Here is a 13,117-nt window from a genome sequence, read left to right on the forward strand (position 1 = left end):
ATCAATGTTTCAAGTTACTAGGATATCCTGAGTGGTACACTAACATGAAGAACAAGACTGCTGGTAATCCACGCATGGCTAATGCTGTGATTGACAATTCTGAATCAAGTGGTGACAACTGTTTGTCTGGTGATAGTAATTCTGCAGGGCCTCAATATGACACTAAGCTTGTGTCTGCTGTCTATCAAGAAGTTCTCAAAATGATGCAGAATCAACAGTCTTTCTCTCCTTTATCAGATCATCAACATGCTTCTGTGAATTTTGCAGGTATCACTTCTGCATTTCAAGTTGATTCTAATACATTTCATAACTCTAATGCATCTTGGATTATAGACACAGGAGCTAGTGATCATATGGCATATAATGCTTCCTTATTCTGCCACATTTATGATATCAATACTCCTATAACTATTTGTTTACCTGATGGTAATATTAAAAGTGTTACAAAAGTTGGAGATATCATGTTGACTCCCAAAATTATGTTGAAGCAGGTTCTTTATATTCCTGATTTTAAACATAATCTCCTATCTGTTGGCAAGTTGCTTGATCAGAATTCTTTGATTGCTAATTTTGACAAAACTACATGTTCTTTTCAGGACCCTCTGAGTAATACAATCCAGGTTGTTGGCTCAAGAGCTGCTGGATTGTACAGATTTTCATCTCAAATTCTTTCAAATTGTATTCTAAACTCTTGTTTTCATTCTGCAGTTGTGCCAAATGTAAATGTTTTTCATGCCAGACTAGGGCATTTATCTGTTAGCAAAATGCAACATATGAATTTGTTTGCCTCTGGAATGTTGAAAGATTTTTCTTGTGACTCTTGTATTCTTGCAAAACATCATAAATTGCCTTTTAATGATTCACATTCTAGAGCTCCTGCTGTTTTTAATCTTTTGCATATAGATTTATGGGGTCCTTATAGAATTCCTACTTCTACTGGTTGCAAATATTTTCTTTCTATCTTAGATGATCATAGCAGAGTTACTTGGACATATTTGTTGGTTACTAAGGACCAAGTTGCTCATATTATTGCTGGATTTATAGAATATGTGTACAATCATTTTGATACTACAGTCAAGAATATTAGAAGTGATAATGGAACAGAAATTTTGAAAGAATATTGTACATCACTGTTTCTTGCCAAAGGGATAATTCATCAGAGAAGTTTACCAGGTGTTCCTCAACAAAATGGTAGGATTGAGAGGAATCATAGACACCTTTTAGATACTGCTAGAGCCATCAGGATTCATGCTAATTTACCTATGCAGTTTTGGGGTGATTGTTTGTTATCTGCTACCTACTTGATTAATTTGATGCCAAGTTCTGTGTTATCATGGAAAATTCCTTATGAGATTCTCATGAAAAAACCACCTGATATCAGCAATTTAAGAGTTATTGGATGTTTATGTTTTGCTGCTATCAAAACAGCAGACAAGTTTGCACCTAGAGCTAGGAAATGTATTCTGCTTGGCTATCCATATGCTCAGAAAGGTTACAAACTTTATGACTTGGACACCCAAGAAATTTTTCTCAGTAGAGATGTTTTGTTTAAGGAAACATTTTTTCCTTTTAAAGAGACATCTGATAATTCACATTCTCTTCCTAAATCTCCCATAGTTCCTTTACCTATAGTTAATCCTGCTGATATTGACTATCAGGTTGTTGCAAAATAGTTACCTTCTGATCCTTCTGCTTCTTCTTCCATACCACATTTTCATATGTCCTTGTCTCCTTCATCATCTGATACTTCTGATTCTGAGTCTTCTGACTCAGTTCATCAAACGCATGACACTTATAATTTAAGAAGATCTACTAGAGTGTCTATTTTACCTAAGAAGTTTGATTCCTTTGTGCTTACTAAACCTTCTCATGCCAACATTGTGGACACTGCAGACTATTTTGTTAGTCTTAATAATGTTCTTACTTCACCAGTAGAACCATCATGTTATGATATTGCTAAGCATGATCCTACTTGGGTAGCTGCTATGGATGCAGAATTAAAGGCTCTTGAGGATAATCAGACTTGGGAGCTCACTACTTTGCCTCCTGATGCTCATGCTATAGGCTGCAAATGGGTTTTTAAGACAAAATATAATCCAGATGGCAGTATTGAAAGATGTAAAGCCAGATTGGTAGCTAGGGGAGACAAACAAATCAAAGGGAAGGATTTTAAACATACTTTTAGTCCAGTTGCTAAGTTTACCACTGTTAGAACTTTGATTGCATTAGCTGCTGCTTCAGGATGGCATTTAAAACAATTGGATATCAACAATGCCTTCCTACATGGTTATTTGACTGAAGATATATACATGTTTCCACCACTTGGTTATTCTAAGGCTAAATCAGGCCTTTTTTGCAAATTGAAAAGATCCTTGTATGGTTTGAGGCAGGCCTCTAGGGAATGGAACAAGGAACTGTCTGTTTTTCTTATCAGCCAGAGTTATGTGCAATCTACATAGGACTATTCCTTATTTGTTAAAAAAGGTGATGATTCTTTTACTGCCATTGTGGTGTATGTTGATGACCTTCTTGTTACTGGAAATAACATTCAAGAAATAGATCATATTAAGAGTTTGCTTCATCAAAAGTTTACTATCAAAGATCTTGGCAATTTGAAGTATTTTCTTGGTATAGAAGTATTGAGAACTGATGAGGGAATTCAATTGAATCAAAGAAAGTATATTTTAGATCTTTTAGCAGATTCTAATCTTACAGACTGTAATCCAGCACCTTTTCCTATGTCCAAAGGCTTACACTTAAGCACAACAGATGTGCCTAAGTTACCTGATCCTGAAATTTATAGAAGAATCATTGGCAAATTACTCTACCTTAATCTTACAAGACCTGACATATCTTATGCTGTGCAACAGCTTTCTCAATTTCTTCAGGCACCTGCTCAGTCCCATTATGATGCTGCACTTCATGTTTTGAAATATCTGAAAGGCACATTAAATGTTGGTTTGTTCTACAAGGCCAATATTCCTATTCAACTTACTCCATATTCTGATGCAGACTGGGGAACTTGTTCTTTTTCTGCTAAATCTCTATCAGGATATGCTATTTTCTTAGGTTCTTCTCTTGTTTCTTGGAAAACAAAGAAACAGAAAACAGTTTCTAAAAGTAGTGCAGAAGCTGAATATAGAAGCATGAGTTACACTACTTCTGAAATCATATGGCTTAAGGGTCTTCTACAGGATTTGCATGTTTCTGTCCCAAAGCCAATCAATCTTTATTGTGACAATACTTCAGCTCAACATATTGCAGAAAATCAAATATTTCAGGAGCGTACTAAGCATCTTAAGATTGATTGTCATTTCATCAGGGAATATGTTCAATCTTAGTTTCTTCAGATTGTCCATATTAACACTTTTATTCAGCTAGTTGATATTCTTACAAAGCCACTGGATGCTGCTCATCATAAGTTCTTAAGCATCAAGCTTGGTCTTTATTTTGATCCACCTTGAAGTCCAGCTTGAGGGGGGGATATTGAGATATATATATATTTATATTTTTTTGTAAAATAAATAGGAAATTCCAGCTGTACACAGTTGTACATAGCAAGTTGTTAGGAGTTAGTTAGAGAAGGGTGGAGCTAGTTTTATTTTACTGTCTATACATATATAGCTGATACATCAACATTTCTGTAACAGATTTTGCAGTATGTAAAATTCAGTTTACATTTTCTCTTCTTATCTTCTTGGCTTGATCTAAACTGTCATGTTTGTACAAGATGTTTCGTTATAATACTGTAAGAAATGCATAAACAAGCGCACACACATAGGGTTCAAGAAAAAAAATCATAATTTTTTTAATTGTTGAAGGATATTTCCATGGAAGCCTTTCTTGACCCTAAGAATGGTGATGAAGTTCCACTACCACCAACAGGTATCAATTAAGAATACAAGGATTCTGAACTTTTCGGTGACGGTGATGAAGAAGCAACTATGTCCCAAGGTATGTGTATCTTTTCTTTAATTCATATTTTTACTATATATAGTTCTCACCCTTAAGTTTATTGTATTGTTTGATTTGAATTCATAAGTTTACTCTGTTTCTCCATTACAGTAGTATGTAGTATGTTGTTTAGTATGTTGTATTGATTATGGTCTAGTCGTTATATATAAGACTAAAACCACCACTGAACATTGCCATCTAGAGCAAAACCTCTTCCACATCCATAAGTTGTTCTAGCTGCATATCTCCATTGGGCTGCGCATTCTGCACATTCTGATCTTGAACTTCTGGATCAACCCCCTCCTCAATAAGTACATTAGTATTATTCCCTCATTTTTTCAATGGTTGCACATTGCTTAGAAGTAATTGAAAAGTTCCAGATACTGCAGCATCAAGCACATACTTAGCAAACACACCAGGAAAGATTTCCATCTCAAAATCCACCGAGCATCGACTTGAAAACTTTTAATGTGTCACCAAGACAACCATGATACGTCTTCTCCTTGCCTTTCGGTTTGTTACCTGAGGGGCCTTCATGACCCTTATCTCTGATTGATAGCAGCTACATTCTAGTCGTTAAATTTGGTATTACGATGTTCTCTTTGAATTGACTAAATACCTTATATAAAGATAATTTGTGTCTCTTATTTTATTCATTTTGTTATATAAATTATATTCCATGGTAAACGTAATTGTTTTTTTATTTTCTTATCAAAATTGATCCCGCAAGAACTTCTCTAAGTATGGAAAGATCGATTCCTGATAGTATGACACACAATGCAGACTCAAATGTCGACTCTCAACTTGGAAATGACAACAGTCCTGTTATAGACTTTGAAGGCACATGCTGGATATCATTGGATTCCCAGTGGTTATTTACTAGTGATGATGCCCTAGGAACTCTCATTACAAAACATCCTATCTTTCCTCTTTGTGATATCAAAAATATGACGAATTTTCAAAGAATCAACCGACAGCTTATGGAGCTCATCAGTATCCCAGATAAAAAGGCCACACTCTACCTGGAGTTGGAGACTCTGTGCCAGCCTGATGTTGTGAGACCCCGCTCCCTAAGAAAAATTTCAGAATAACAATTGATTGACATTGGAGTTGCCTCGAAAAGTAAAGCTATGATTCTTCTAGATTTGAGTGAGAATATGCGGAAGCTGGTGAGGATAAGATGCCCATTTTACTGTCTGATGATAAGCTAAATGACTTGTCGGATGACGAGATATTTAGCCGGCTTCAAAGAATTAAGGGGCTGGATACATACATGGCATTCACCATCATGGTATTTGGACAAGAAAGATTGTTGAACTACTGGCCCGAGGAAAGAGAATTGAGGATTAAGTATAATCGGTTTAACGAGCAGTTACAAAGGCCTAGTGAGGCGGTTGCTGCTTCTAACTCCTGGGAGCCATATGAGGGGTTGGCAGCATGGATTATCTGGACACATTTCTAGGTTGCAGGACTTCAGCAGGGACAGTGGCTAAAGTAAGCTTGCAAAGCAATCAATTCTCTCTGGGAAGATGTAGTATTTGTTGGTTTTATTTAATCTAAATTTGTTTAGATATGTTTTATTTATGTTTTTATTATGTTTGAAAATAGCTGATGGACGTGCATTGCAGGTGCAGTAGTAGTTTTGATTAAGTCTTTAGCTGTTAGAGTCTTTTTAGGATCATGGAGAAATAAATGGAGTAGTAGAGTACGTGTAGGAGTGTTTTCTATGTCTCAGCTTCCACTATTGTTGGAAGCTTATTTATTCTGTTATGTATCTCATTTTATAAACATCAGAATTTCTACGTACTTTTCCTCTCTCTGTTAATATAAACACCTATATATATATAAGTTGATAGTTCAGTTTATTTCATCATCTGGTATCAGAGCTTACAACCTGTAAATGCCCAAGTACATGCCGCGAACAACGACCATGGAAACAGACAAGGCAAAAGAGAACTCCGTTGGCCTGAGCTATCCAATGTTGATGAAAGCAAACTACACTGCATGGGCGTTAAAAATGAAAGTTTATATGTAGGCTCACGGTGTGTGGGACGCGATCGAACCTAAAGATCCAAAGAAGATGAATGTTAAAGATAGGGTGGACAAAATCGCTCTTGCTGCAGTGTACCAAGGAATCCCAGAAGATGTGTTATTGTCTATTGCAGAAAAGACCACGGCCAGAGAAGCTTGGGATGCAATCAAAATAGTGTGTTTGGGAGCAGATAGAGTGAAGAAGGCAAGAGTCGAGATGCTTAAGGCAGATTTCGAGACATTGAACATGAAGGAAACTGAACAATTGGATGATTTTTGTATGAGGCTCAACAGCTTGGTGACAAACATTAGAGCACTTGGAGAGACGATTGAGGAAGCGTACGTGGTAAAGAAACTGCTTCGAGCAGTCCAACAAATGTTTCTTCATATTGCTTCAACACTTGAACAATTTGGAAACTTGGACGAGATGTCGGTTGAAGAAGCAGTAGGATCATAAAAGGCCCACGAAGAGAGACTCCGCGGGCAGCCTGAAAATGCTGGAGGACAGCTCTTACTCACGGAGCAAGAGTGGATGAAACGGGAAAACAGTGAGGGACAACTCCTACTCACACGAGAGGAATGGATGAAGCAGTCAAACAAGAAAAGCGGAATAGATGGGTTCCAAGGGTCAAGGTATCATGGAAAGGAAGCCATGAGAGGGACACGTGACAGGCGTAAGATTAAGTGCTGGAATTGTAATGTTTTCGGACATTATGCTTCCGAATGTCGGAAACCGAGACGTGATAAAGATGCTAAACCAGAAGTAAACATCGTTCAGGCTCAAGATGATAAGCCAGCCCTGTTGTTAACGGAGTATGAGGATGATACTGAGAATCTGTTCCTGACTGAGGAGAAGAAAACAAGGAAAATGGAATCAAGAGTCACTAAAAGTAATAACTTAAATATGTGGTACTTAGACAACGGGGCATCAAACCATATGACAAGTCAGCGATCTCTGTTCACAGACCTGAGCGAAGGAGTAACAGGAAAGGTCAGGCTAGGCGATGGGTCTTTGGTTGAAATTAGAGAAAAGGGGTCTATATTGTTCAAATGCAAGAATAGAGATGAAAAATTATTCAAGGGGGTATACTACATTCCACACCTGTGCAACAATATCATTAGTTTGGGGCAACTTTCAGAAGAAGGAAATAGGGTGATGATGAATGGTGATTCTCTGTGGGTTCACGATGCGTGTGGCAGGCTTCTCATTAAAGTACAGAGATCTGCAAATCGTTTGTACAAGCTAGTTGTTGAGGTGAGTAAACCAGCTTGTCTATTGTCAAATGTGGAAGAGTCAGCGTGGCTTTGGCATACTCGCCTAGGTCACGTAAATTTCCAGGCAATGCTTCTAATGGTAAAAAATGGGATGGTTCACGGAGTACCCGAGTTGACTCAGCCAAAAGAGATGTGCAAGGGATGCCTGAAGTCGAAGCAACAAAGGAAATCATTCCCTCAGCATGCAACTTTTAGTGCAACCAAAGCTCTTGAAGTAATCCACGGTGATTTATGTGGTCCAGTCTCCCCACCAACTGAGGCAGGTAATATGTATTTTTTCTTGTTGGTTGATGATCATACTCGTATGATGTGGACTTATATGTTAAAACATAAGGATGAAACTTATGAGCTGTTTAAGAAGTTTAAAGCCACGGTTGAAAATGACAAAGAAAAGAAAATCAAGGTTTTTCGTTCAGACAGGGGAGGTGAATTTTTGTCCAAAAGGTTTATTGTTTACTGTGAAGATGTTGGGATTACGAGACATTTTACTGCACCTTATTCTCCCCAGCAAAATGGGGTTGTGAAAAGGCGTAACAGGATAGTGGTTGCAATGGCACGAAGCTTGCTGAAAGGAATGGGTTTGCCTTCTACATTTTGGGGAGAGGCTGTACGCCACTCTATTTATTTGCTAAACCGTCTCCCTACCAGAGCTCTCTCCGGAAAAACACCATACGAAGCGCGGAATGAAAGGAAACCAGATTTGGGTCATCTAAGGGTTTTTGGGTGTGTTGCACATATGAAGATGCCTAGTCCTCTAACAAAGAAACTTGATGATAGAAGTCGAGTAGTGGTTCACCTTGGGAGAGAACCGGGCACAAAAGCATATCGATTATATGATCCAAAGAAGAGGAAAGTGCACGTGAGCAGGGATGTGGTCTTCGAGGAACACAATAGGTGGATCTGGAATGATGAATAACAAAAAACGGGGCCTATTTCCACTGCCACTTTCAGTGTAACTGACATACGCACAATGGAGGTTGATCGCGGGGATAGCGAAGTGTATGGCGATGGGAATGCTGATGACACTCAGTCAAGTGCAAGTGCTGCAACATCTGAAATATTTGCGAGTCCTGCAAAAGATATATTATCGAGTGCTACAATACCAGATACGGTTTCTGATAATGAGAGCAGCAGCACAAATTCTGAAGGTAGCAGCGAACCCAAGAAGCTCAAACGGTTGAGCGATATCTACAACAACACAGAGGAGATAGAACCAGGGGATGAATTGTTCTTTGTTGGTGTTGAAGAGCCCGTCCACTATAAAGAAGCTGCAAAAAGCCAGGAGTGGGAGAAAGCGATGAAAATTAAAATGGAAGCAATAGAAAGGAACAATACATGGGAGTTGACCACATTGCCACCAGGTCATAAACCCATTAATCTGAAGTGGGTTTTTAAACTCAAGCGGGATTCAAATGGAGATATTATCAAATATAAGGAAAGAATAGTGGCGAAAGGATACGTCCAAATTCCTGGAGTGGACTTTCAGGAGATTTTTGCTCCTGTAACGCGTCTCGAAACCGTTCGTTTGCTACTTGCTTTTGGCTGCCAAAAAACTCCAGGGAGGTGCACCACCTTGACGTGAAATCTGCATTTTTAAACGGAGAAATTTTGGAGGAAGTTTATGTCTCTCAACCGGAGGGTTTCATAAAGCCAGGAAAAGAGCAGCTAGTGTACAGATTAATTAAGGCATTGTACGGGCTGCGTCAAGCCCCACGAGCATGGTACAAGAAGCTGAGTACGACACTTGAAGAGCTTAGTTTTATCTGATGCCCGTACGAGCATGCGGTGTACACAAAAAAGGGAGGGTGATGAAGTTCTGATAGTAGGAGTATATGTCGACGATCTCCTTGTCACAAGTACAAATATAACTGAAATCGAAAAATTCAAGAAGGAGATGAATGTGAAATTTGAGATGAGTGATTTAGGGAAGCTTTCATACTACTTGGGAATGGAGGTGAAACAAGGAAAGGGGTATATCAAACTCAAACAAGCTGCCTACGCCAAGAAAGTGCTACAAAAGGCCGGGATGTTAGAATGTAATCCAACAAAATACCCGATGGAGCCAAAATAGCAATTCACAGCTGATATACAGGGCGAATTGGTTGATGCTACGCGTTATAAAAGCATTGTGGGAGGTCTGCGTTATCTTGTACACACGCGACCCGATATAGCTTATGCAGTTGGTATAGTTAGCCGCTTTATGGAAAAACCTACAGTAACACATCTTAATGCTGTAAAACGGATTATGAGATATGTTAAAGGTACCCTGGAGTATGGTTTGGTGTATTCCACTGTCGGCGAAAATAATATCTTAACTGGATACTCAAATAGTGACTTAGCTGGGCACGTTGAGGACAGGAAGAGTACTAGTGGGGTGGTATTCTACTTGAACGAGAGCTTGATAACGTGGGTGTCGCAGAAGCAAAAGTGCGTGGCTTTGTCATCCCGCGAGGCGGAATTTATGGCTGCAACCACTGCTGCATGCCAAGGAATCTGGTTGCGCAAACTGTTAAGTCTAATAACAGGAAGTCAGGTGGGTCCCGTGGTTTTATATCTGGATAATAGATCTACTATCGACTTAGCAAAAAATCCTGTTTTTCATAGGAGAAGCAAACATATAGACATTAGATACCACTTTATACGTGAATGTGTAGAGCGTGGGGAAATAGTCATCAAGCACGTGAGCACAGATATGCAGCGAGCTGATACCTTGACAAAGGCTCTGGTTACAGTGAAGTTCAAACGCATGCGCAGGCTTCTGGCTTGTGCACAGAAGTTTAGATTACGGGGAGATTGTTGGTTTTATTTAATCTAAACTTGTTTAGATATATTTTATTTATGTTTTTATTATGTTTGAAAATAGCTGGTGGACGTGCATTGCAGGTGCAGTAGTAGTTTTGATTAAGTCTTTAGCTGTTAGAGTCTTTTTAGGATCATGGAGAAATAAATGGAGTAGTAGAGTACGTGTAGGAGTGTTTTCTATATCTCAGCTACCACTATTGTTGGAAGCTTATTTATTCTGTTATGTATCTCATTTTATAAACATCAGACTTTCTACGTACTTTTCCTCTCTCTATTAATATAAACACCTATATCTATATATATATAAGTTGATAGTTCAGTTTATTTCATCAGTATTCATTAGTTTACTCAATATTATGATGCACAAAACCATGTAATTCTCATATAGATCCTCTATTAGTAAAAGTGTACAATTCTTTTGGAGTTTAGTTGATTGTTGGATACACATACATGTGTACTTTTAAAATGTAGATTAGATCAGGACTTCAGGATCACTGTGATAAAAATTTGTGAATTGTAACAAACAGTTACACCTTTTCCCCTCTATTCTACATCTTCATTTCAAATTCTGTTCACATCCTTGCTTCTCTATTATTGAAATCTTCCACTTCAGTATGAACACTCTGTGAGAAACACTAATTTGATTACTAACAATGTGCCATTTTTAATTGGTTCAGTTATCAGTCCACTTTAATTTTACATTTTAAAAATTTGGGATGGTGCAGACAGTTGTTTGATTTACTTGTATAACCAACTCTAGTCACAGAACATGCTTAGCATTTTTGGGACCCTTCACTGGGATCACCTGTTGTAAAATTTTATGGAATACACCGTTTTATTTGAAGTCCTCTTTGTACATGAAGTACAACAATATTCTACAAATAAGATATTTTATAAAATATGTTATCTTACAGAATATATTTCACAAATATTATTAGTTTAATAAAATCATGCAAATCTCATACATTTACAAGTATTTTTTCGAATTAAACACTTTAACATGAAGTTAGGTTAAATCGAAAAAAGAAAGAAATAAAGGTAAAGAAATTTTTTTGATTTAAACAAATCAAAAGTTTGAGATCTTTCAATATATATCAAAGGAGTTATGTCTGATATCGATATCGTAGAAGAAAAGGGGCCGGGGAGAGAGTTTACCAATTTTTGTCTGAAATTAAATGTTTTCTTTTTTTTGTATATTGTGTCTGAAATGTTTTATTTTTATTAATTTGAAGGGGGGAGACATATTGAGTTTTTCAGTAAAGTGTGAAGTATTAAGGGGGAAATTATTTGACAAAAAATTGGTTAAGGCGGGGGAGAATGGGAGGATCACACTTAAAAATTTTAAGCACGAGTCTTAGATATCAGTTAAAGGATCAACTGATGTCTACTTTAATAAGATACATCGGTTCTTTTAACCGACGATGTAAAAGTGTCCTTTAACATTCGGTCATTAATAATCGATGTCTAAAATACGATGTCTAATGCACTTTTTCTAGTAGGCTCCACATAGAGAACTCGAGATACTGACATAATAAAACTACATGTAAAGAAGTGAACATATCAACAAGTCAAAACTGCATGTAGAGAAGTGGAGATATCGACAAGACAAAATTGTATGTAGAGAAGTGGAAGTATCAACAAGTCATAATATTTTTTGAGAAGTAGAGATATCGATATGTGACTTCTCTATACAGTAAAATATATCTCTATAGAAGCTCAAAATTCAGAATAGAAACAACTTGAAGATTCAAGAGTATCAGTCAACAAATAATTCTATCATTGAATTGGAAATTCTACAAATGCAGCTTGAAGAATGAAATATCAAGGTCCAAGATGAATTGGACAAAGGAGGGACACAGACCCGTTAGATTGTATGCAGATTTGCTGCACATAAGGTGGAAAGAGATAAAAGGGTTTTAGAAAATATGTTAATCCATTTTAGTGCAATTTATGTAAACTGTGTATGTTGATCTATAAAACATGTTGTGTGTCCTTTGTTTAGGTGTAACAAAAAACAGATCTCTAAATCTTGTATTCCCCCACGAGAAGTAGCTAAGTTCTTATTATTCAAGAACACAAATTTGTAACACAACAAATTTGATTTAAATATAAATCAAGTGAGTTTTGATAAATTGCTTCTGTCTTTTACATTTAAGTCATTTATCACTATAAAACTATTGAAATTTCAAAGCATAAACACATACTGATTTTCAAGAAATTAAATTAAGAAAATCAAGAAAACACATTCACCCCCTTTGCCTAACACGGTTGTAATAAGATGCAACTAATCAGTAGTGATTCAGTGGAAATGTTGCCCTATATAAATCCCTTAAAGAATTTACCATAAAGAATGAGAAAGAATGGGATTTTGAGCAAATGAAGAATTTATTATATATATAATGAAGCAAATAGGTGGTTGGATGAGATATTTTATTTCACTTTAAAATACTAATTTACCCTTCATTACTAAATATAAATATTTATCAAATATAATACCAGGTATTAAATACACGTAAGTCATTAATACTCCTTAATAATAAATATAAATAATTTTCGTATTTAATAACATATGTCAATTACACGTAACTCATTAATATTAATAATTTTATATATGTTAGCATTTATTATTAAATATTAACAACCGATAATTAGATATATAAAATTTAATAATATTTCTCTCTCTATATATATATATAGATATATATATATATACTAGTTTCTTATTTTTTTCACACTCTGTATAAAATAATTTAGTTCCAGCAAATAAATTTAATATGTTAGTTAATCCGAAAACAATAATGTTAGTGTATCAAGTTAAAGCATTAAACCCAATAAATATATAATATATTCTCTTTATATATTAATAAAAGAGTGGGTTATGAGCGGATTTTATAATAGAGTTGAGATTCATATTATATAGCCAAATCAAATATGTACTAATGTTGGTTTGGAGATTGTGAATATATATATGATAAAATATTAAAATATTAAGTTCATTTTGGTTACAACAATGTTTTACAAGGTGAATCGTTTTGTTTACATTAACTAGTTTAAA

This window comes from Apium graveolens, chromosome 1 (assembly GCF_009905375.1).
Source record: "Apium graveolens cultivar Ventura chromosome 1, ASM990537v1, whole genome shotgun sequence".
In the NCBI taxonomy this organism is placed as follows: domain Eukaryota; kingdom Viridiplantae; phylum Streptophyta; class Magnoliopsida; order Apiales; family Apiaceae; genus Apium; species Apium graveolens.